This window comes from Arvicola amphibius, chromosome 9 (genome assembly GCF_903992535.2).
Source record: "Arvicola amphibius chromosome 9, mArvAmp1.2, whole genome shotgun sequence".
NCBI lineage: Eukaryota > Metazoa > Chordata > Mammalia > Rodentia > Cricetidae > Arvicola > Arvicola amphibius.
In genome coordinates, this window is record NC_052055.2 from 98,333,987 (window position 1) to 98,359,478 (window position 25,492).

Consider the following 25,492-nt stretch of genomic DNA (forward strand, 5'->3'; position numbering starts at 1 on the left):
AGCCTTGCAAAGGGGGAACAAGAATGTGTCTCCATGCCAGACACGATGCATTCTTCCAGGATGAGTATGCAGTGTCGAGAGAAAGAGATGTTCTGTAGAGTGGGGCGGGAGGAAATGACTGATTTTCACCTCCCCACCTTAAGCCACCATACCTAAAGATCCTGTTAGGACGATCCTGAATACAGAAAGCCCACTCTGAGAATAATGGCATGGACCAAGGCCTCTGGCACATTGAAATTTCAGACTTGATCTTTTTTTCCCCCCAGGAGATTTTTCATAATTGGCAATAACTAATGTGTTAAAAAGTGAAAAGTGTTATCAGTCATTCACAGGCACGCCAGCTAGTTTTTATGACTAAGCAGTATTTCACAAACGCTAAGCAAACCCAACTCAATTTCCAGTCACTTCAAGTCATTCAAGAGTGAACTTCCAGAATTTGGCTCTCTGAGGCAAAATACAGTATTGCTGTCTGGTTTATGGTTACAGTAAATGTGATAGCAGCTATTAATTTGATACCTTGTGTACACAAGGTTGCTGTGACTATAAGCATTTGTTGTTGGCTTTTGTTCTGTGTTTATGGAATAATTTGCTTCCGAGAGTACAAAACACACAGCTGGATACAATGTGGCAAGATCCTTCCTTCTAAATCGCTCTTCCCGGAGTTAAAGAAAACTGTCTGGACATTCCCGTGATTGCGTCCTAAGAGGAGGTCCTTGGGCCCTTGAGTAATATCTGAAACATGGCATAAGAATAGCATTTTTGCTTAGGCTATCTGGGTTGTAGTAGCTATGCTGGCAGAGGATCGCATGCTTTCCTGTAAGTCTTCAGTTAATGACCTTGAAAATGCCTGTTCACTTATTTCATTCCTGGGGAGGGGGGGGATATCGGCCTTCCAACATATATGTTTTTCCATTAAACGTTGCCATTTAGCAGTGGAGTGAGATCACTGTCGGTTCTGTCCACACAATCAGAAGGACAATGGGGAATGAAGTAACTATGAATCAGGGGATTTTTGAAAGCTGGAAAACACTCCCCAAATCATCTAAAACAACGACCTCATTTTAGGGATGGAAAAACTGTAATTCAAAAATAAGGATGAACGAGGAGTCTCGTAGGCTCTCCCAAGAGCTACCTAACTGAGAAAGTGAACCGATCTTAATCAGAAAGGTGGCACCATGTTTAGATAAGCACCAGCCTTCTGGAAAAAGAAGGTTATCTCCTGAGGTATGCAGCTATCTGCATAAATACCACTGTCAGTATCTGATACCAGGGAGGGGTACGTGCTTCTCACTCTGGTTATGATTCATGAGTTTTCCACCTCATCGGATTCTATAGGTCAAGTATGGAGAGAGAAAAAAACAAAACAAAACAAAATTAAGGGTGTAACCTCTGAGAATCAGCAGGGATTCTACCACTGTTCAATATAAAGCCATCTAAAACCAAATATCCCCATTGTTGAACCCAAGTCTCCGGCAGGGATGATGCAGCAGCTGCATTCTGCGCTGGAGGCCTAACAGGAATGATGCATTTGGTCCCATTTCCATGGAATCTTTTCTCATAATGGTTGAATCCATCCTGCCTTGTTCCTTCTATTTTCTGAGAGGTCACTCTGCCTTAACCAACTAGTGTAAAGCGTAAAAATGAGCACATTAGGAACTACTGTCACTAGATAGCAAGACATACATTAGTGAAGTTTCATTCTTAAAAATTAATTTTTGTTTTTCAAGATAAACTTTCCTCGGTGTAATAGCTAGACTAGTCTGCATTCACACCAACCAGCCATGCATACGGGGTCCCTTCTGTCTACATCCTCACCAGCATTCATTGTTAATGGCTTCTTAGTGACTGCCATTGTGACTGGGGTCAGATGGAATCCCAGCGCAGTTTTGACTTGTATTGCTCTGTACTGAGGCCAAACACTTTTTCAGGCTTGTCGGCTATCTGTGTTTTATCTTTCAAGAACTGACTGACTATTCGTTTTGCTAGTCTTCTTACTGATTGCATTGTTTGATTTCTTGTGGTTTAAATTTTCAAAGAATCTGTACATTCTACATATTAATCCTTGGTCCGAAGTATGATGAAGATTTTTATCCCGTTCTGTCTGCTGTCTTTGCTTGATTAGCTTTTTTCTTGGCTGGGCAGAAGCTCTTAGTTTCGTGAGCTTCTATTTGTCACTGTTGACCTTATTTTCTAAGTGATAAGAGTTTTATTCAGAAAGTCTTTCCCTATGCCTCTATCTTGAAGTATTTTCTTAGAGAGTTTCTGGTCTTACATTAAGGTCTTTAATCCAATAACGGACTTATTTATGACATTTTCATAATGTGTATCATACTTTGCTCATATTTGGCAACCATCACTTTCCCTTGTCCTTTTCTTCTCTGGCCCTTTTAATCCTCTCAAATATTCTCCCAATGCGTGCGTGCGTGCGTGCGTGCGTGCGTGCGTGCGTGTGTGTGTGTGTGTGTGTGTGTGTGTGTGTGTGGTGTAAATATCTAAGATAAAACATGCAATGTCTTGCTAGGTCTCCTTATGTCAGAAACAACAGTTCTCAATTCAAGAGCTTGGAGGGCTTGTCTCACTGTCACAAGGGGCTTTAAACCCGTTCATCCCTTTTATTTTTATGTTGGAGGCCGCGCATTGCTATGGGCTTGACACAGAAGCATGTGCTTATCAATGAGTTCCATCTATAGCCCCAGAATATTCTTTGTGAAAACCTGCATGTTTAAAGTTACACGCTCAGATTAAGCCACCTTTTTAAAAGGCAGACCACTATCTGCTTTGCTAATAAGCCGTCTTATGTCATGCTTCATAAGGATGTACATCCATAGCGTTATATTAGAAATTCCCTATAAGTTTTCATTTTTAAAACCTACAACATGCCTGGTTGTTCTTTCATTCACTCAAAAATGATTGAATGAGCTGGAATTATTTACTGGGTGTCAGACAAAGGATTGGGGCTACAAAGATGAGAGAGGGATGAGCAGCATAGAAGAAAGCCCTCGTGTCAGCTTCCAGAAGCTCCAGGCTGGGAGCTCAGTGGAGACCCACAGACTTTAGCAATATAACCTCCAGGAGTTAGCGAGCTGGCTTGCTGGAGGGGAAGTGCTTGTGTTGAGAAGGGTGGTCAGGTCATGCTGCAGGCAAGGGCACAGAAGGCCACACCACAGTCTAAAAAACACTGCTGGACATGCACAAACCAGGAAGAGGAAACATACGCAGATGGGATGGGAAGGGGGAGAGGCCTACTTCACCAACTTTGGTATTCCCTGTAGGCAGCAGGATTTTACAGTTTCCCAAAATCTGCACAGCACTGAGTAGAGAATGTTTACTGCACAAAAGTGACTTTAACATGTAAAACTGGGGGAGACAAAATAGGAGCAATGCCTCCTAAGAATGATGCCATGCTGTCAGAGTCAAGTTTTTGTTTGTTGAGCTCCCCCACCCACCCTCCACCTAGTGGGAAGACTCAAACCCAGGGATTTGCACACGTTGGGTGAGGACTCTACCATTGATCCATATCCCTGCCCTTTTCATTTCAGTTCTGAACAGCCTTTCCAAACATACATGTAGACGGTGGTCTGAATAAGAATGGCCCCCAGGGGCTGGAGAGATGGCTCAGTGGTTAAGAGCATTGCCTGCTCTTCCAAAGGTCCTGAGTTCAATTCCCAGCAACCACATGGTGGCTCATAACCATCTGTAATGAGATCTGGTGCCCTCTTCTGGCCTTCAGGCATACACGCAGACAGAATATTGTATACATAATAAATACATAAATAAATATTTTTTTTAAAAAAAAGAATGGCCCCCAAAGGCTCACAAACTTGAGTGCTTAGTCACCAAGACGTAGGACTCTGAAAGAATTAGAAGGACTAGGAGGTGTGGCCTTTTTGGAGAAAATGTTCACTGGAGGTAGGCATTGAGGTTTCAAAAGCTCATGACAGGCCCAGAGACCCTCTCTGTTACTCTGCCTGTAGATCAAGATGTAGAACTCTTAGCTACTTCTCCAATACCATATCTGCCGGCATGGCGTCATGCTCACTGTCAGGATAATAAATGGACCAAGCCCTCAGTTAAATGCTTTCTTTTGTAAGAGTTGCTGTGTCTCTTCACAGCAATAGACTAGTGGTTAAGACAGGGAGTTTCTCACTCAACTGAGAACAGTTCATTTGCCATTTCTGAACTCTTCTCTCTCCCACCAGGCTATGTATATAATTCCTGCCTATTACCTGTTGCATAGGAATGCTGGAAGGACTAAGTAAGGGCATGCAGAGAGACACCTGAATGTGAGGTATAACTGCTGACTGACTCAAATCTAAATTACAGGGTGCCAGAGTTCTCAACCTTCCCAGGATGAAATCATCCTCTGATGTCATTCCCCTCCAGCTGCGAGTAACTAGGGTATTTGAAGAAGCTGGATTTCAGAGCACAGACAGGAGGCTAAACTCAGCTACCTGTACTGGGAGAAGCTTGGATCCAGTACAGCTTGTTGGGGGGGGGGGGGGTCTGCACTGGGGACAAGGGTTTTGACCTCTATGTCTGCCCTCAGCCAGCTTCCTGGCTCTTGCAGAATAAAGGTTCAGAGGTCAATGGAGCAAGGATGCCCAGGGCTCAACTACTACTAAAACTGACAAAGCCTGCATGAGCCAACAGGCTTACATTTGCGGTTCTGTTTATACTTTTTCAGACAGGGAAGTGTCAGAGCTACAAAGAGGAAAGAGAGCGCCATGCAAATCCGGGGGAAAGAAAAAGGAAGGAGGGAGTGGTGGGAGAAAGGAGGAAGGGCAAGAGGCAGATGAGTAGTCAGAGAGCTCTCTTGCTTTTCTGCTTAATTGAGAAAGATTTCCAAGGCAGGGGCTAGGATGCTCTAAAGCCTGTTTTTGGCCTACTGGCCCAGGTCTTTGAGTTTCAGGTCAGTCCTTGTGAAATAAGGTAGGCCACCACACAAGGCTAGAGTTGGCAGAGTCCCCAAGAGGCAATACTTCTCAATACTTCTTTTCTCTGTTTATTTTTACCAACCCACTGCGGGCCCACTCAAATCCCAAGGGAAGCCAACCATGTTTCATGTGTATTAACCTTACTGCTGTGGCTTTCCTCATGTAGCCATAGCTAAAGTGAAACCCGTGACTCTTCCGGAGGACCCCCCTCCCCCGACACACACAACACGTGTAGAAGCAACTCAGCCATTTTGGGACACAGTTGATGTTCCTTCCTTCATTCTTTCATGTGTTCACTCACGGAGGTACGGGGTCTTGCTGGGCAAGCCAGACTGACCTTAAATATGCATTCTTCATGCCTGCGACTCTAGAGAGCTGGGATTGCAAGCTGAGGCTACTAGATCTGGCCCTTATCATGCTGATCTTTAATTGTTACCACAGATTTAGGAAGGAAATCTCAACGCTAAGAAGCAATTCAGCACAATTTGCTAATAAAAAATACGAAGTTGGTGAGTTAGCTGTGAGCGCTTTGTAGGGATGCAGTATTGGGCAGGGAGCATTGCACGTCATGGAGGGCTCCCCAGCAGGGAGCACACACAGGGCCTTTGTAAATAAGTGTAGAACCGATGAGAAAATTGAATAGCTGGGCAAATTAATAAACTGTCTTAGCTAGAGAATTTGCTCAGTGGTTAAGAGCTCTTGCTGCTCTTGCAGAGGACCGGGGTTTGATTCCCAGCACCCACACGGAATCTCACAATTGTCTGTAATTCCAGCCCCGGGAGATTCGATGCCCTCTTCTGACCTTCTTGGGCATCGGACATGGATGCAGTGCACAAGCATACATCTGGCTAAAATGCTCATGGGCATAAAATAAATAAATAAATACTTTAAAAAAAGTATCTTGTAGAAATGTGGGCAAAGGTCAAGAGTGCAAAGGTAGAAGGTTTTCTATGTATAATCTACCCAAAAGTCACTGTAGTTTGGCATCTGACAGCATTAATATCTCCGCAATAAGCAATCCAGGTCCTTATGTTTTCTCTTCAACACCATTTTCATCCCTCCTTCCAGACAATTTGCTGCTTCCACAGGAGGGAGAACTTTCTTGTGGTGTTTGGACTCTGAATCCAGCCAATACACAGCTGCATAGGTCAAGAAGCAAAACGCCAGCCAGGAGACACTCCCAGGCCTTGAGAAAAATGGACAGATCCAGACGTGGGCTGCAGAGGTCAGAAAAATCCCCTGGTGGATGCTGTGTTTGTAATCAATGATGTTCCACCTAAGCCCAGAGACACCCAGTCAGAGGACATCTGCTCTGGTGTGATTTGTCTTCCCTGGATGGCAACACTGACGGGCAAACTCAGCTCCCTCAACACTGTGCTCTCTGGTCTAGGTTAGTCTAATCAAGCTGACTTAGTTTAAGTCGAGATTCTGGTAAAAAGGGACTGGTATCCGTTCTAATGATACCCATGTGTCTAAATGTGTCTGAAAATAGAACAAGCTACCTAGAATCCACTTGAGATCAACCTCTGTATATCTGGATTGCAAACACTTTAGATTACAAAGTGTATGCTTATTAATTCACGTAGCCAGCCCCTCCTTGGATAGTGCACCTAAGGGCAGAGGGAAAGGTGAGTCACTGTGTGCCATATACACTAGGAACTTTTGAAAAACGAAAATGAAAACAAATCTTGGCTTGTCTCAGAGAATTTTAAGATATATTTTGTGTTTAAAAGGGATGCTGTCTTCTGAATGATCCTTGGATTATTCAGTAATGAAAGTCAATAAATGTCAAATTTCTGATCTGAAACCCACCAATACAGAATAGCTATACTTTTTAAAAGAAATATGCTTCTGACATTTTCAATCCAGTGAAAAGAATGTACTGAGTAGCCGAGATGTCCCTGGACCGTGTTAGGCAGTGAGGAGCTGAAAACAAAGGCACTCTGCCAAACAGCCCTGGCCTGACTCTATGGCCAAGTCATTGTTTAAGATCCCATCACAACAATCCATTCTCAAAACATGCCCATTCGGTCTCCACAAGACAGCCTGGTGAGGCCCGGAAGGGCAAGCTGCTTCAACTTCACAAGTCTTCCAGTTGGCAGGAGATCCCACCGCATGGCTCTACCACTGCTTCAAGGGTGAGAACAAGAGACTGATACTGTCAGCTCTGCACCAGCAGGGTGAAAGCCAACCATTCTCTCTAGGCAGGTTCCTTCTCTCTCCAAGATACAAATCCCTAACAGCTTGGTCTTCATCTGCCTGGCCTCTTTGTCCCAGCCCCAGCTCCTTACGCGGACCTCTGTGGCCTTTTCAAGCCTCCCCGACTCCAGGAACAACTGCCCTCCTTTGCATGGTAGCCCTTCTCTCTTGTGGTTCTGCCTCAGCGTTCCATATCAGGGCTCCATCAAGAGAGGCTGGCATACTTCCTTCCACTCATTCACTGATTGCCTAACTTAACTGGGCTCCAAAGGTTGCAACAAGCCCAGGTCTATGTGTTCTCTGACTGACAGTCTTGGTTGTACGACAAGCTGTATTTGCTGGCTCCAAAGACACTTCCCAACATCCTAAACTCTGCAGCTTTCTGTTCAGATGCTCCTTAACTCATGGTTCTGGAGACTCAGAGGCCTCAGTTCTGCTCTGGTGAGGCTCTCACAGAGGATGTAGAGAGAGTGAGCTCACAGTGCCAAAGGATGCAGAGACTGAAAGAGATGGGTTCCACTGTCCCTCCCGAGGGTGGCCTTCTGCTGACTAGGACCCCTCTCTTAGGTTCTTTTATTTTTATTTTTTACATAGTGTGTATGTGTCTGTAGGTGTGTGTGTAGGTGCCCATGGTAACCAGAAAAAGATGTAGGATCCTTTGGAGTACAAGTTCCAAGGAGTTATGAGTTGCATGTCAAACTCAGACCCTCTGTAAGTGCTCTTAACTGCTAAACCATCTTTCTAACCCCTAGACTTTACTCCCTACCTCCCAACATTTACCCAAGGATAACCAAGCTTCCAACACATGAGTCTTAGGGAAAAATCATATCCACACTACAGCTGCTCACAAATGGGGAAGCCGGTGTGTGCTGGTCTAAATGAGAATGATCCTTGTAGACTTGTATGTCCGAGTGCTTGGTCACCAGGGAGTGGAATTCTCTGAAAGAATTGGAAGGATTAGAAGGTGTGGTCTTGTTGGAGGAAGTATATCACTAAGGGTAGGTTTGGAGGTTTCAAAAGCCCATGCCAGGCCCAGACTCTCTTTCTCCCTGCTACCTTCAGGTCATGATGGAGAACTCTCAGCTACTTCTCAGTATCAGTCTGCCTGTATGCTGCCTTGCTCCCCGGCCTCGATGAGCATGAACTACGCCTCTGAAACTGTAAGCCAGTCCTCAGTTAAATGCTTTCTTTTATAAGAGTTGCCTTGGTCATGGTGTCTCTTCTCAACCATAGAATAGTGACTCAGACATGGTGTGTCAGATGCTAGGTACCTAGCCCTCCATGCAGAATAGGGTTAGAATCCACACCTGTTGGCCTCCTGAACTTTTTTTTTTTCTATGTCCTGATGGGCATTTCTCTTTACAGTTGAAATATTGATCAGAATTGGAGGCATTTCACAATCTTAGGTCAAAATATACAGCACAGGGCCTCAAGAAAATATTCATACAGTGTGGCCCAGCACAGAGTAGAGGTCAGAACCCAGCTGTCTAGCTCTCTAGAGGTCGCTCTCAGGGCCGCCATCTACAGGCTGGGAAACTTGGGACAGCGAAGTCACTTTAATCATTCTGTTTCGGTTTCTTCTCTGTGAACAAGAGGCTATAAAATCTACATACCCTGTGCATAATGTGCATAATATAATGCACATATACACAAATACATATGTGTATATGTTTATGTGTGTATGTATATATGTGTACGTGTATGTGTGTGTGTGTATATGTATAGAGAGAGAGAAAGAGAGATATAGGTAAGAGAGATGGGTAGATAGATAGAAGATAGGCAGATAGATAGACAGATAGACAGACAGACAGACAGACAGACAGACAGACAGATAGATCAACCTTGCCAGGAAAGCTCCCTTGTTATCGGATTCTATGGGAGGAAACTGAGGAACCAATAGATTTTGTGACGTAGGCAAAGGCATGTGGGCTGAGAGGTCCCAGTGCTAACCCTGGCATCTTGGTTCTGTTCCAGGTGCATCTATCTGCCAGTCAAACCTTCTACACCCCTCCATGTTGTATTTGTGAGGCTGGACAGCAAAGAGGCAGAACAAAAAGAAGCCAGAACAGGGGCCACCAATGCTACCCACTGTTCTGTGATAAACAAGGAAAGAGCTGAATCTGAAAAAAGAGTGAGAAAAATAAGCATTTTAAAGTCTGATTCTATTGACCTTTAGTTATTGGGTTAAGAATTCATAGACTCTAAGACCTCAGGCAAATTTTTGTTTGGGGGGAGTGATTGAGGGGAAGGTTCTAGATCACCGTAGCTGCAGGACGTCTAGGTCACTCCTGCAATTGCAACACTTTGCAGGCTGAGGTAGGAGGATAGGCACCAGTTTGAGGTCACCTGGGATAGCATGGTAAATTCCAGGCTTTCCTGGCTACAGAGGGAGGCTTTCTCTCAAACAACAAGAACAATACACACACACACACACACACACACACACACACACACCCTACCACAAGCAACCTTTCTCTACTACATTACTGCAAAAGATCATATATATATATATATATATATATATATATATATATATATATATATATATGCAGGGTAGCAGCACATGAGACACATTTAGAGTAGTGTTTTGAAGACACTCTCTTGACCATAAGCTCAAATTGTAGCTCACTAGTTCCAAAATGCGTGTAACGAAGTGCATCCCACAAGTAGGTTCTGCCGAAGACAGCTGTATATTCCATAAAATGCCTACTTCATTGAGCTCCAGAGACACACCCGAAAACTATCGAGCAAATACGGCTGATTCTCCCTTTTAAAACCAGAAAGAGCACTGAAGAGTTTCTTTCCACAAGACATCACGAGACTGCAATCTATCGATTAGAATTCTTTTCATTTCAAAGTATTACTTTCTTTTTAACCCTATGGCTCAGGTTTCAATTTTGTGGATGAGTCAAGATGTGTGGCCACAGGCAAACTCCCACTTCTTCCCAAGGGAAATGCCTGGACATCCACGTGTTGACCATCCTGTCACCTCCCTTACACAGACTTCACAGACCAGTTCCACTTCGTCCCCCGGGGGAAGGGGTGGTCGCCGGTAGGCGGTTCACCGTCTCCCACCACCTGGCGGCGACCCACCCCTAGAGGGCTGCAGTCCGCCCTCAGGACACCAATGGTCTCTTCCCCACCATTCCCAAGTTAAGCTCTCCTATGCTCGGATCCCTGGCACTCACGGATCTGGTCCTCTCTGACCCGCATCCGCTCTTCCTGGAGGTGTCTTCCCGTAGATCAGCTCCCCGGGTCTGTGGTCTCCCCTTCAAGACTCCCCTTCTTCTCCCATGTTTCCGGTGCACCGTCTCCATGACTCGTCCCCTCCCCTCCTGGGACCCTCCCCTTCACTTCGAGCCCCCATCTGGGTATCCCCTGCCCAGCTAAGCTCTCTTCTCCCCGGATCTGTCCTCTCCGTTTTAGGTCCCCATCCCGGGTGTCCTTTGCGAAACAGAGCTCTCCTACCGTCAGGATCTATCCTCTCTCCGTTTCGGGTCCCTACCCCGGTGCGGTCTGCACAGCCCTGCTCCGGTCTCCCGGGTTTCCGCCCCGCGGTCGGGGTACGCTGGCTACCGGTGTCTCTTCACGCGTGCTAGGGCAGCTGTCTGGTGACTATTCTTGTGTACCAGGCCAGACTGTGGCCTGGGCGGCGGCAGGAGTACTCGCTCGCAGCAGGGCCGGGGTCTAGGGCACCCAGCGGACTGTGGCGCGGTGGTGGTAGCTCGGCTCAGCGGGCGGAGTGCAGCCCGCGCCGCTCCCGCCCTCGAGAACCCCCGCCGAGTCATTTGACCATATAAGGACAGACGCGCCGGGGCGGCGGGCTAGGCGCGCGGGCCAAGGGAGCAGGGCGCGGTGGCGAGCGCCCCTCGACGATCGCCTGTCGTCGCGTGTTTCCCTGCTGCAGCTGCTGCAGACCCTTTGTTTGACTTAACGTTCTTCCTTGCTTCCCGGTGTTTGGCGCACAGGGCCAAGCCTCCCTGAGCCCTGGCCTTGGCTCCAGGGGCCGGAGGCGGTGCGGTGCAGACGGCTGTGCCCGCTGCCACCCAAAGGAGAAATGACATGGATCTACTCTCACCAGGACTCTATTCTGGGTTTCTGGGTCTGAGCCTGGTCACAGCCTAGTGCAAACATGGGTGGGCCATTTGGAGATTTGGGGGAGGAACGGTTTATGTACAAGACATGCCTTGACTTGGTGGTCTTCTGGACCTTGCTTTGCAGATAACTCACCATGGGGGAATGAACCCAACCAATGACCTAAAGAATCCTTACTAAGTCTGTTTCACTAAGGAGCTGACTGAGAGAAGGTCCTATGCCCAACGCTCAGAATTAGAGAACTGTTGACATTCGGTGGCTCCATCAGGGCAGAAGGCAAATGAAGGTCTTAATGTGTCCCTCACGCTCAAAGCCAAGGTTCTCTGAGCAGAGCTGGCCCTTAATAGGGGCAGGAGGCAATGTCCATCATGGAGGTGGGAGGCATCGGTATCCCCGTGCCTAGAAAAGGCAGCATCTGCTCTTGAGTGGGCGCACATGCAGACACAGTAGCAGATGGGCATGTGGAGGGGAAATGAAGTCCTGAGTTAGTCACTTCTCAGTGCTGTGACATTTGAATGCAGGGTTTATGGAGGGCCACAGCTGGGTGTCACTGAGATGGCAGGGCCACTGTGGAAATGTGAAGTTGGTTGGTCATTTGCCTTCTCAGTCAGGAAGCAGAAAGAGATGAGAGCTGGTGCCTAGTTTTCTTATCCTTTTTCATCCAGTCTGAGAAATCAGCTCTTGAGGGGTGCTGTCCACCTTTGGGGGTCAGTCTTTCCCCTCCATTAGACCTCTCGGAAACCATCCTCAGAGTCCTCTAGAGGTGTGTCTCCTAGGGTATTCTAAACCCAGTCAAATTGACTGAAGAACCATCACAGTAGTAAGGGGTTTTGTGGGTGGGCATGTTATCTTCATTGCTCGAGGGGGGCTCAGGGTAACACGTTTTTCAGAGAAGGCAGGAAGAGCTGTGTGATGGCTTTCTCCTGGTAGACACTTCCTGACTGGTGTCACAAGAGAGTCTGCATGGTGGACTCTCGGAACGTGAGAGGCGAGGTGTCACGTGATCTGTCCCTTACTCAGCACTTGCTCCATCTGGCCTCGCCCAGGATGCTCAGCCCCTTTAGGTAAAGTTAGTTATCTCGGTTATGTGACTTTTGCTCTAGATGAGGTGAATGATTTTTATTCCAGCTGAGATTTGCACTGGTGTCTATGAGATAGCAAGGCCATGCAAGCATCGTAAAGGATCAGAAATTCTCAACTCCTGTCACTCACTCAGGGGACTCCCCAAGATTAACACTTTCCTCCGAGGAGGTGGGTAAGCTGAACTTGACACAGAGAATCCATCCCACTCCTGTTCCCATCTTCCAAGTGAGGCATACCCTAAGTGAATCTCCTCTAATGGTCAGGGTAGGCTGGATCCTAGAGTCCAAGTAAAGTGTATGAAGACAGACCAGTCACTCCGAGGCTACTAACATTTACTCTCTCTATGTAAAAGCTACAGATTGCAAAATCGTCACGGTATCAGATGGTGAGTCTTAAGCATCAGTTTTAAAATACAAGTTCAAAGAATAATGAAACACTAATTTTGCATTTATTCTTGCCTGCTTCCTTTTGTTTTATTTGCTTACATTTTGAGAGTTATGCATTTAGTTTTATCCTTAATGACATAATAAGTTACATAAAGCTTCTTCTGCTAACTGCTGGAGCTGTGTCACACTGATTCTGTTATGCTGGTGCTTTCTTTATTAGAAGTTCTATGATTTATTTTTATATTTCCCTTTCGACATTAGAGAGGTATTAAATATCTCAAGAGTCATATGGTCAGGAAAATTCAGTCTCTCAGACAGGGTTACCCATTTCTACAATGCTGAGAAAAGAGGGATGGGGGAGAAACCAATAGACTAAAAAGGAACTCCCCCCCCAAACCCAACCAACTAACCATCACTTATGTTTGGATTTTGATTACAGAACAAACTATTAAAAGAGGAATTTTTATGAACCAATTTGGGAAATTTTGGAATTGACAGGTTATTTGATATTATAATAAGTTAGTAAGGTTTTTTGTTTGTTTGTTTGTTTTTTTTGAGACAGTGTTTCTTTGTGTGTCTTTGGAGCCTGTCCTGGAACTCACTTTGTAGACCAGGCTAGCCTTGAACTCACAGAGACCCACCTGTGCCTCTGCCTACCAAGTGCTGGAATTAAAAGCGTGCGCCACTACCACCAGTTGATGGTTTATTTTTATATGAAATTACATATACACACATTTTTATTCTTCAAAACTTCCTTACTTTCAGAAACATTCCCAAATGAAGTAACATGCCAGAGCTGGTTCAGGATAAATTGAGGCAGAGGAAGTAGATGGAGCTAAGATGTACATGTAAAACAGTTTCACCTGTGGGCTTTTAGAGTAACTGAAGCTCAACAGTGAATGTTGAGAATTCATCATATCTCTCGTTTCCCCTCACAATGCTTGAGAAACCTCATGATGAAAAATGTCTTTAAGTTGAAAATGCACACACTGTTAGCCGTTTCTAGGTTTTCCCCTAGCAGGAACCTACCTTGTATGTACTTTTTTCCTAGGCAAAATGATATGTACTGAAGAGCAGTCCCTGAAGAACTGTTTGTGACAGCAAAATACTGGGCCAGATCAAGTGTCTGCCAACAGGGGACTTGTTAAACACGGCACGGTACGTTTCCAAATTATTTATGAGCGTAGCTGTTAAAAATGTGGTAAGTATATTTACTGATTTGGCAATGATCTCCGAGATACAGCAACCAAGAAAAATAAAGGTAGGGAATATTTCCTAGATTGTAACCAATCATTTGCCTTCGTGAACAAAGAGAGGGGAAACAATACAGCCTTGTTTGTGACGAGGCCTGCAGGCTGGGGCTTGGGCCAGGAGGGAAAGGAGGCTATTTTATTGTGTATTTTTACTTCTTTCCTGTGACATTCAAGAAACCCAAACATATGAGCCGCTAAAAAATGTATTAGTTAAATGTTCTTATGCTGAAAGTAACGTGTTCATTTAAGAATAAGAAACCTGTTGCTTAGAGAGCATTAGAGAGTCAAGGGACTTTCGGGAAACAGGAAGGTTAGACAATTACAATTTCTGGTTTTAATATCATCTACTCATATCAACAACTCAAAGAATAAACTATTTAAAAATAAAAATTATCATGTAATCTGGATGCACGAACGGACCAGTCACTGAAAGACGGCTTGGGACAATCTCTCATTTTTTAAATTAATGATGTTTTATAGTGCCTTGGATAAAACATACTGAAAAATATAAATTCTACTATGGAAGAATAGAGTCCTGAATTCAAGCCTGTACCTGAGTGCCCTGTGATGAGCTCTGTGACCTCAGGTAAACCATGAGACTTCCTAGCCCTCAACTTACTTATTTCTAATATGGCCTAACTAATATCTATTTTAAAGAATTATTGTGGAAGCCCTTAGTCTTTAGAGGTCTTGCATGTAAACAACCCAGGACCAAACAGTATAGCACACAGTAGGTCTCCAGTAAATGCTGGCTTTTATCCAACAGCAAAGAGGTGATGAATCCAAGGATGAGAAGGAAACATACAGCAAAGGGGTGATGAGAAGGAAACATACTGCCTTCTCACCAGGAAGGAGATTAAGGCTCAGCTCCTTTCTATAAATGGAAGATTTTCCTCTGGAGAGAAAAACTCTGCTCTAGATAACAGGCTAGTTGGTCAAAGAAAAGGAAACTGAGAGACAATCTAATTCCATAAGCAGAACCAAGCCACAATGAGGGCCAACGATAGGTTACTGAATTCTTGGCCTGTAATTCCGTCACTAGCCAACACTCTCTGGACCCTGGGGCCACACAGCTGAGGGGAATGAGCTCCTAGCTGCGTGTCTCAAAACCCGTGGCCAGCTTTGCCAGGATGCACAGGGACCATTTGAGAGGGGAAGTCCTTAGGGAACCAGCCCTCCAGGTGACCCCAAGGCGCTTTGAGTGAAGCAACTCCTTGGAATTCCAACTGCCTGGCCGAGGTTACTGCGATTCCCTGTCAGTCTCTGGACGAGGGAGGGAGGGAGGGAAGAAGGGAGAGCAAAGGCGGAAGAGAACACTGTTAGGGACACCAAAACCCAATCTCATGTATCATCCTCTGTCACGGGAAAACGGCACAGCAATGTCACAATGTCAAAAGGTTTGGGTCTGTGGAGCAGAGGGATCCAAATGCTGATCTTGCATTGGCCTGCACCAGCCTGAAGATTGAGTGCCTGGGGCAGGCGGATGCTACCACCTGGTGGCAAGTCAGCTAGTGAGAGAGGCTGGCTGCAGGCCCACCTGTGAGGAGTAGACTGGGGTCCCCTTCCTCCGATGGTGGCCCCTCTATAGAAACCAGGAGGACCTAATCACTAGGAAGAAGGGGAACGTATGAAACAGGGCCAGGAGACAGACCTCCCCCTATGGCCACCGGCACTGGATAACTTTAAGAGCACGTTTGTCCCACTGAAGAGCGATTTCTCCCACGTAGACATCCCCACTCAACCCTGAACAGGAAGCTGCCTGGATGACTCAGCCTTGATTCAGAGCTCATCTTCCGATTGCCTCATATGGTTGGAAGGTGAGTAAGTGTCTAGGATCAGAAAGCCGGGACAGGCAATTGGGAACGATCAAACACCATGCTCTCTCCACCTGGGAAGCTGAAGGCAGATGTTTGCATGTGTCTAGGTGACACAGAACCAGATCCTGGTGTGGTGGCTTAGCAGGTTCTACACGCTTTCCAGAAAGCACTATTGCCTTGCTTAGCAGGAAAACCGAACAGTTGACAGGGCACTCCGGTCTTCTCAGAGCTTATGCAAACAAGGACTCCCAAAGGCTTCCTCCAATGAAGGGGAGGAAGCCTTTGGGAACCATCTCCCACTCCTAGAACCCATACTCTGTTCATTTGCCTGAGACTCCCAAGAGAAGCTCAGCGCCCCAGCAAAGGCCGCTACATCCCCCTGGTCTCCTTTCAGGCTCTGTTTAGAAGGAAGATGCTTGGCTCTCTGGGTGCAGTTTCCATAACCCGTTTCCTCTCTCTCTCTCTCTCTCTCTCTCTCTCTCTCTCTCTCTCTCTCTCTCTCTCTCTCTCTCTCTCGTTTCCACAAACGTATTTAATGGATGCAAACAGTCAGTGTTTGAAGCCTCAAAACACGTCTGACTCCCAGCCAAACCCACAAATGACTCTATGATTCTGAGTTTTCCATGGGTGGTTAGAGCTCGCTTGGAACGCTGGACGCAAGTTTCCACTGTGGCTTTGATAGCACAACCGAGAAGGGCTCTGCTTGGCTGGCTCAACCACCAAGGGCAAGGAAAAAAAGAAAAACTAAAAACACAAACGCTGGCATCACAGTTCAGTCCTGTCAGCGAATGCTGCCGAATATTGAACTCTTACTCATGAGAACTTGCCTTGTGCGGACCCTGAAAACACGTGCTTCTCGCTTCTCATTTGAGCTCTTAAAGGGAAACGAAACTCACAAGCATGAGCCGCGTGTTTGAGACCCCTCTGTTCTCTGCTCTCAGAGAGAATTATCCGCCTTTCTTTCGGCTTGTCTTCTCTGACTGTTTCACTCTCTCGTGCCCTGATCAGGACACCTTGAAATGCTTGCACATGTGGCCTCTCATCCTTCTTCCCTGCATCCCTGAAAGGGGACAATCTCATGCGTCTCCTGTTCCTGGGATGTTTACTTAAGCCACACCAAAACTATTTCCCTGTGTGGAGTAATTTGGCGAGTCAGACTTGCAACTTTGAGATCTTTCTCTCTTCTTCTCATTGGCAGACCATCTGAATGGGCTGTCCAAGCATGGCTTCGCACCAGCCTGGCTAGAGGAGGGAGGGGGCTAAACTCAGGACCAGAATCTGTGGGGCTACGGCAGCTTTCTGTCACAACAGGGACCATTAATTTGGCTCGGTTGCATGGGCCTGTGCTGAGGCTTTATGCCAGCATGACATGATAAAGCCGTTCATCTCACCGGGCGGTGGGGGTGCAGGCCTTTAATCCCAGCACTAGGGAGGCAGAGGCAAGAGGATCTCTGTGAGTTCGAGGCCAGCCTAGTCTACAAGAGCTAGTTCCAGGACAGGCTCCAAAAGCTACAGAGAAACCACATCTCGAAAAACCAAACAACACAAACAACAACAACAACAACAAAGCCATTCACCTCAAGGCCAAGGAGTAAAACCCTCAGGATCTGGGCTCCCTGGTCACCAACAAGGACATCCTTAGTCACCCGCTGGGAACCAGGGATTGGTTGTTACTGTTTGTCTGTTTTAAGTTCGGGGGATCCAGCCCAAGTTTTGTATATGCTTAGCACACAGTTTCTACCAAGCTCCAATTCGGTTTGGGGTTTGGGGAGGATAATAAAGTCCAAGTAGAGCAGCAGGGGTGTTTGGGACTTGGGAAAGCCCTTCTACTTTTCCTCATATCGCCTGTGAAGCAAAGGGAACAGTGGCTCTCTTTTTACCTCAGGAGAAGAGAACACCTGATTTCTCTATCTTTCCTTTAATCCAATTGTGGGTGGGTTTCAACTGGAACACTTCTAGAAAGACTCTTGTGGATAATTCTGTACCGGGAGAAAGTTAGCTGTATATGTTTTAAGTTCTCCCAGTAAGAAAATTGAGGACAATTTTCTACCTATTGGGAGGATACTTTAAAATTGGGCCTGGGAGTCATGGCAGAGCTTTCTAGAACAACCACATTTCTTTTCACATCCCTGAGCTGGGTATTTTTTTGCCTGTTGGAAAGCCAAGAATACATTTTCAGAATCGTGTGGCATTCAACATCTTCTGTAGCAATATTTGCCGGAAAACTACAAATATATTTGTAAAGAAATAAATGACGCTCAGGCTGTACTAACTATACAAATATTTTTTGGAATCTTCTGCACAGGAAAGATGCTGGCGATTCTGTACAGTTGTAGTGGTTTGGTTATCTGCCTTCTGGGACAGATCCAGGGAGCTCCAGTGCAATTAACTGTCAGACACCTGAGACAGCCAGCAAGCGGTCAAACTCCTCGACGCCACCACCCTCCTGCCCCCGCCACCTTCTCCATCCTTTCCACAATTTGAAATTCTACATTTTGCATATATCCTTGAGGTGGTCTGATTTTCTGGCTTCATGGCCTTGGGATGAACTCTCCTGCCCTATTAGATCACTGTCTGCTTCCTTGTGTTGCTGTGGGTAACTTGTACTTCTGTAGTAGGTCAGGTTTAAAGTAGAGGAAGGACATACTGGAGGTTTCCTTTTCCCAAGAATATGCTTGGCCAGTTACCAGGCCAGGGAATCAAAGACTGTAATTCAGTCCTAAGCAAGACGAGGGGCTTTGGGACCCCGTCCTGTTTATCCTCATTGTCTCCACCTTGTCTTGATATGCCTTCACCCGGAGACGTGAGAGCGCTTTCAAGAGAGAGTTTTTTTTATTTCCATATCAGTATTGTATTGTACCAGGACCTTGAAGGTGCTAAACACTCTCTCTCTCTCTCTCTCTCTCTCTCTCTCTCTCTCTCTCTCTCTCTCTCTCTCTCTCTCTCTCTCTCTCTCTCTCTCTCTCTCTCTCTCTCTCCCTCTCTCTCTCTCCCCCTCCCCCTTTCCCCCTCTCCCTCCCCTCCCCCTCTCCCACCCCCCCCTCTCTCTCCTACACCCCCAGTTATCAGAATGAATCTGTCCTCTCTCCTCTATTACCCAGAACTCCAATCCTAACCGCGTCGAAAGACTACATGCAATAACTCCAGGCAGAAGCTCTGTGAAGGACATGCGCATGCGCCGTGTTAGATCATGCCTCATCTTTCTCCCGCGCGTATCAGCAGAAGGAAAGGATGTGAGCCTCTCACTGGAAGGACTGGGACATTTCCGTGTTCACATCACTCTGCAATGTGGTCGTATTTACTGAACTGAACTCAAGTTTCCTGAATACCTGAACCAAGTATAAGGCTGCAAACGCTGTGCTGTACATCACCTGCCTGGACCAAAGAAGTCGGGGCCGATTCCCACTCCGGCACTGTCGTGATCCGGACTTTGCCCTGAGATGGACCTTGCAAACAAGCTAATTTGAAAAGCCTAATTGGCAGCGTACTTGGGCTTGGGAGCAATTCTTCCTGCATTAAGGGAAGTGACCACCAGGTCATAGCATTTGTAGTTGCTTCAAGGAGTGAGGTTGCAGGAAAGTCACACGTGGGAAATCTCGAAGAGCTCAGGAGCCCACTTGCTCTGCCTGCCCATTCCTGACACTGCTCACCACAGCTCTATTCAACCCCAGAGAACTTTGTTCAGGGCGGCTTCCAGGAAGTCCCCATTCTGCAAATGACCCCTCTTTTCATTTCAGGGAACTGCATCGGAATGCATGTCTTTCTGCAAAGATCACATTAATTGTCTGTCGACTATTTTAGAAATCTCTGTCTGTGCAAATAAAGCAAGGAATCCCTCTCCCCACCACAGGTCCCCTGAGAATCTCTCCTCCCTAACAGAATGAGCATAGGTTACTGTGCAGGCAGGCGTATGATCCGACGTCACCGGCTCAGTCATAGCTTCACGAGGCCTCCTCAGACCTCTTCCTGTATTTCTGATAGTCCTTGGGCAGAAGCCCTCCCACCTCCCTTTCAACACTACCTGCCTATGACACATTCACTTGGACTGAGAGACTCAAGTTGTGAATAGAAAACACTGACCTGTGTAGACAGGGTCAGAAGGTCCACACCTTTCTTGACTGTGGCTGTCTAAGCCCATAGATAACTGGGGGTGGGGCATAGTGAGAGGTCTCCAGGTCACTGAGGGTGTCTCCTAAAGGGGACTGGAGCAGACCTATCCCTTTCTACTCTTATCTCTTCCTTCTCAGCCAGGGAGTGAGCTGGCTCTAGTGTATTATCCCTGCTTTGATACACTGCCTCACCGCGGGGGCCCAAAGGCAGAACCTAAATGATACGGTACTACTGTCCCTGGGCCATCTAGGTTCTCTGTCTGGAAAAAAAAAGGCAGAGAGGTAGGTATAAAACTCATCACGAGGCTGCCTCTTAGGCCAGTTTTTTTTTTTTTTTTTTTTTTTTTTTAACTCTCCTGGGGTCCCTGAGGCATCTGTGTGGGCTAGATGGAAAAAGATGGGGAACACTTTCCCATGGCAGCCGACACCAAAGCCGTGGCTGGGGGCTGGACCTACCCCAGTGTCTTGGCCAGGTAAACAAGTCGGCGCGTGCCTGGTTCCTAGACAGGGTCTACATCACATTACTGGAATGGAGAGGTGTTACAGAGATCAGGGATCACAGTGACTCAGCCCTGTCACCATTTGCCCCCTGGGTGGAGCTGCAAGCGAGGTCTGCAATTGGAAAGAAGGCAGGACCCGAAGTCCAGGGCTGGACGCAGGGAACTTGGTAACCTGGGTAGGAACCAGAATGGGATTAAAAGTGGGAGGGTAGACTGACAGTTTTATCTCTCAACTGTAATCAGGGTGGGGCCAGGCAGCTGGCCAGCTGGAAGGGAGGACGGGGAAGGCTAAATCCTGGGTGACTTCATCAGCAACTCCTCCACCCCCTAGCTTCCTTAGCCTTTCTCCCTTCACAGTCTGTGCAGGGACTGTGTTCCAGACAGGCCCTCATATCAGCAGAGTGAAGCACTTTCTCTGCATCTGGTGGCTGTGTGGCTGCTCTCCATGCTGAGGGAGGGTTACCCTTCACGTGGGTCTGTTTTAATAGCGTGCCTCTTTTCCTCAGCCACCTCTACTGTACCAGTCCCTCGGTAGGACCTGCTCCGATATAGCTCCTTGGTGAGCTATGTGCCAGCAGGTCTATTAGGGTGAAACCTTTTGAAGTCTGTTTTGATTGCTAATCTCCGAGAAAACAGGTCATGCATTGTACTGCTAGTTGGTGGTGGTGTCCAAAACCAACACTGGCCTGTGTTTCTCAGGCAAGAAGGATTCTTGGCTCAGGCTCCAGAGGGAAGTGTGTGGTATGCATGTCTTCTTGTATCAGCTTGTGTTCTGTCGTGCTGGCAGTCAGAAGGTCCACAGAGGTGGGGAAAAAGTACTGCAGGATGTCAGGCAAGGAGCAACGAGATGCTTGGCCCTTCTGGATTTGCCTTCACAGTGCTCAAGAGCCAATCAGGAGCAGCCACAGCTGTGGCCACTGGCGTAAAGGAAGGAGGGCTTATGTGATAGAAGCCTGCTAGGTTTTGTGTGCCTGCCCTCCTCCACCCTCCAGCTGAGGACTGAGCCCAGAGCCTTGGGCAAGCCTCTACCGCTGAGCTAAATCCCCAACCCCACATGCTAGCTTTTTTTAGGAAGCCACACACCACAGTAAATCCAACTCACAAGAGAAGCCACAGGACCCATACTCAGAAGGTGCTGGCGGTTGCTCCAGGTCTGTTTCATCGTTTGCCGAATCTCCACCATTTTGACCTTAAATCTATGGCTGTGTACTGAATTGTCGTGAAACTTAAAGGGGAAAGGGGAACAGGAACAGGAGCAAACAGGGTGCCACACGGTGCCCTTTCTCCCTGAGATGCCTACAGCCACTTTCTCTAATCTCAGTTTAAAACCCGATCCTGAACACCCAGTCCATCCTAAAAATTCACAGAAAGTTAGAGGATATTAGTGTACGCGTCTTGTGTTATCTCTGGGCTGGTTTAAAAGTGTTACTTGGAAGAAAGTATAACTTTAGAAGAAGTATCAATATCAGTGCTGTCCCATTTGGAGGTCATTTTTCAGACAATAAACTGTGGGATACGAGGTTTCTGTCTCATTAACCCTTTCCAAGCAGTCTAGTGACTCTTATCTCTTATTCCTGGTTTTAAGTGAAGTCCTTTATTTCTGATTCATCCAGAGTCCTCACATTTAGAATGAATGATGTGAGCATAATATCAGAACTTGAGGCCATTCTGACCTTCAGAGTTCGTAGGGCCCAGGGTAGAGCGATTGCTAAGCATGGATAAGGTTTTGTGTTCCATCTCTGGAATGATAGCAATGGAAACGCAAGCTCCCACAGCGTTCCCCAGGAGTGTGTATGGTGGCATACAGAATCCTTCCAGGAGCAGGGGAGGGAGCCCAGGAGGAAGCTGTTAAGAAGGAACCTATTATTTATTAAGTGACTCATGCTTATAGTGCCACCATGATGAATTAATCTTCCCCATCCCCTTCTAGTAGGACTAGAAGAGAGGGAATTAGCTGAGTAAAGGTGAAACTCCGGGAAGATCTGATCAGAACTAGGATCTGAAAGGCATGTCCTACTTCTAGAAGTGTATCAAGGAGACTGGAAAGCAAGATTTGTATCCACTCTCGTAGAAAGTAAACACACTGGCAGAGAGGCGCATCTAACTGAAGCAGCCATAGATAGAGGAATGAATAAGCAAACTACAGCATGTACAGTCTAACGACGCACACAAACATTACATAGTCCTAAAAAGGAAGGAACTTCTGACATACGCTACAGCATACGTAGAAATGAAGGACAGTATGTTAAATGCAATGAGCCAGCCACAAAAGTACAAATCCACAAAGCAGTCGGAGTCGTGCAGACAGGAAGTTCAGTAAGTTCCAGAAACTGCCTGGGGGCATTGGGTAGGATGGAAGTGGGGGAGGGGCGGTGGAACTGGAAACAGCTTTCCATTTTCAGAAGATGAAGGCGTGAGCCTGAGATGGTCCTCTAGCCGGTGCAAGTACACAGTGTGACTGAAGCAGATATTGCGCAGTGGTTAAGATAGTGGGGTAAACGTATGGCAAGAGCGTGTATAGAAATTATGGAAATATAGGCACGGTGCTTAATTTTATATGTTGACTTGAGTAGATTACAAAGTACTAAGATATTTGGCCAACCTTGTTCTGGAGTTTTAGACGAGACTGACGTTTGCGCTAATCAGCATTCTGAAGCGGAGACCAAAGGACAGAGAGAACCGGCTTAAATAATGGAGAGGAGGTCTGTCTGCTTTGACTCGGGGTTTCCAAAGCTTCAGCCTATGCTGCTTGGGCTCTGTGGTGAGACAGAAGACCTCGGCAGATGCATACGGAAAAGGAGGCTGCTCACCTCATGGTGGCCAGGAAGCAAAGAGGAAAAAAGGGGCTAATGGGGGGGGAGGGGATTAGAACGTCAATGTGCCATTTGTGGGCACTAGCCAGCAGCCTAAATCTCCTTCCATTAGGCCAAACTCCTAAAGGTTTCACCATTTTCCAAAAGTGCTTTCAGCTGGGCACCAAAATCTCAACACCTGAACCTCGGGGGAAGCATTTAAAATCCAAACATAATGGCCTCCACACCAGTTCAGAGAGATCGTTTATGTTGGGGTCTGGTCAAGAGAAATAATTTATGGTCTGGGTTAGCACTGGACCCCAACAAGGAACGAAGCAGTTTAGCTTTTGTTTTGTGAGTGCCCTCCAATCAGTGAGGGCCTGGATAGATCAAAACCTGACCTACGCCGCGTGGCAGTGAACTCTTTCTGCCTGACATTTCTAGGCCTTTCCATCAGGTTTTTCTTATCGTTAGCTGCGAGTGGAAACTGTGTCCAGAGCCTGCCCGTCCTCGTCACGGCAATTCTCCTTTTTCCCAGTTCACAGGCGCAGGCTCCCTTTGGGTTCCAGCTTGTTGACTCCCTTGTTGACTCTGGGACTTGTCATCTGTCACACTAGTGTAAGCTATTGTGTATGCGTGTGTACATAGTCATCCCTCGGAGTCACAGGGGGGACTGGCTCCAGGAGTTACTCCAGGACACCCAAATCTGAAGATGGTTGACTCTCTTATATAAAATCGTGGAGTATTTGGGATATAACCAAAGGATGTCATTGAATATACTTTAAATCATCCCCAGATGGTTTATAACACCAATACAACACAAATGCTACACAATACTGATACACTAGATTATTTCGGGGATGATGATAAGGAATGAAAAGTTTGTATATGTTCAGGAGAGAGAGACAGAGAGAGAGAGAGACAGAGACAGAGAGAGAGAGACAGAGAGAGAGAGAGACAGAGAGGGAGACAGAGAGAGAGCGAGAGAGCTCACCTGTCCGTCCACCCCTAAAACAGCAACAACAAAATAAATCACAAAAAAAGCTCATCCGAAAAACAGCATCCTTTGCCTAGGAGTAGAGTGGAGCATCCAGGAGGGAGAGGAGACACATGTAGGCTCCAATAGACATGAAGGCAGTGTTATTTGAGAGCATTATTGTCTGTATGCGTGAGAGCAGAGTATCTGCCCACTTACGAGAACACCCTGTACAATGGCATTTGTAATAGCTGCTTGTTGCCCACAGGAACTAGATAGTGAGACCCTATTGCTGAAGATACTTCATGCTTTGGTTGCAGGACAGAGAAAACAAGCTGCAACCAGAATGGAAGCTTCCACCCTGCTGGTTAGTTCCCATAGTGTCAGATGGTACTACCAAGGTTCTTGGGGGAGAACTGTCATCAAACACCTTACTTGGCTATGGAGTCTGCACACTGTGCTCCTGGGGGATCGGGTGAGAAGTACCCACTGGTGACATAGTGACAAATCTCCGGAAGGAGTAACTAATCCTCTGATTGGTTTTGATGCCTCTTCTACAGGAGGGAATCCGTGTCTGGTTCTGTAAACCTCGTCTAAAGCCTGTGGCTGGGGAAATCATAGGCCCTAGTGGAAAAGCTACTGCCTTTGCTTTGCTAAATAGACATGATGTCCCCACCAAATGACTACCTAAAGAATCATGTGTATACCCATAGATTAGTGCTATTATCATCTTTGGGAAGGGACGCTCCTTTGTGTAGTGGGCAACAATAACTGCCAAGACTTATGCATGGTTAAGGTGATGAGATTAAGAAACCGTTGAATGCTCAGCCACAAATAGGATCTCTACATTACTCCTCCAAGGCTCAGGAAACATCGTGAAAGACTGGTGGGAAGCATGCCAGAGGCCAGGGAAGGGGGAAAATGAATAGAATACTATCTTCAGAATGTGTCCTGGCTCTTACAGCCTTGGTCTCATGGCACTTGAGATACTGGCAAGACCCATGTAAGGTTGTACCTGTCACCCTGGGTCCTTGGGCCCTCCCATCCCCAGAACCCACAGGCAAATGAGGGAAGCTAGAGGGAAGGGGCTCAGGAGGCCTCTTCTACACCAAGTATCTATAGACACTTAATGGTGGTTTGAAAAGGGAAAGAGATGTTCTCCAGTGGTTATGTGCCTGACAAGGAACCTGTAATTCTGTGAATAATTTCTCAACCGCAACAAAGTAAAAATTAATCAACTGCCTGTAGGTCGTGCAATTTGGTAATGGTTTCAAATAGAGACCGAAGGTGTTTCACGTCAGGCAGGGCAACATACCCTAACAGAATGAGAAGAACAAAAATTGCATCT

General features: G+C 46.6%; 1 protein-coding gene across 4 annotated transcripts in view; it reads right to left on the bottom strand.

Annotated features, from left to right (window-relative positions):
* Nucleotides 1–25,492, bottom strand: part of Fhl2 (four and a half LIM domains 2) — a 70,946-nt gene that overhangs the window by 29,176 nt on the left and 16,278 nt on the right. The window contains exon 1 of one of the 4 annotated variants that reach the window (XM_038344277.1): nt 10,639–10,862. The exons of 1 other annotated variant lie outside the window; for it this stretch is intronic. The gene's annotated coding sequence lies outside the window, so the exon portion shown is untranslated. Of the gene's footprint in view, nt 1–10,321; nt 10,443–10,601; nt 10,863–25,492 lie in introns of those variants that run through there. 2 more of the 4 variants (XM_038344275.1, XM_038344276.1) reach the window with 2 other exon arrangements.